Below are 216 nucleotides of genomic sequence, written 5' to 3' on the forward strand. Positions count from 1 at the left end.
CACACTGTTGCTGCTGCTGCTGCTGCTGCTGCTGCTGCTGCTGAAGCGGCAGCAGAGACACGGCAGCAAAGGGAGCAGCAGCGGCAGCAGCAGCAGCTCGTCGATTGGCTGCTGCAGGGCCGCTCCAGCGAATCCCCCTTCTCGCAGCAGCAGCAGCAGCAGCAGCAGCAGCAGCAGCAGCAGCTGTGCATCTCTCCTCCTTTGACGGACTCTTCT

At 63.4% G+C, this 216-nt stretch overlaps 1 protein-coding gene across 1 annotated transcript in view; it reads left to right on the forward strand.

Moving 5' to 3' along the window:
- EMH_0073780 (uncharacterized protein) overlaps nt 1–216 on the forward strand; it is a gene marked incomplete at both ends in the record, with an annotated part of 4,412 nt that overhangs the window by 3,218 nt on the left and 978 nt on the right. The gene's annotated exons all lie outside the window — the stretch shown is intronic.

The sequence above is a fragment of the Eimeria mitis genome, genomic scaffold (genome assembly GCF_000499745.2).
Source record: "Eimeria mitis Houghton genomic scaffold, Emh_scaff4252, whole genome shotgun sequence".
NCBI classification, from domain to species: Eukaryota; Apicomplexa; class Conoidasida; order Eucoccidiorida; family Eimeriidae; genus Eimeria; species Eimeria mitis.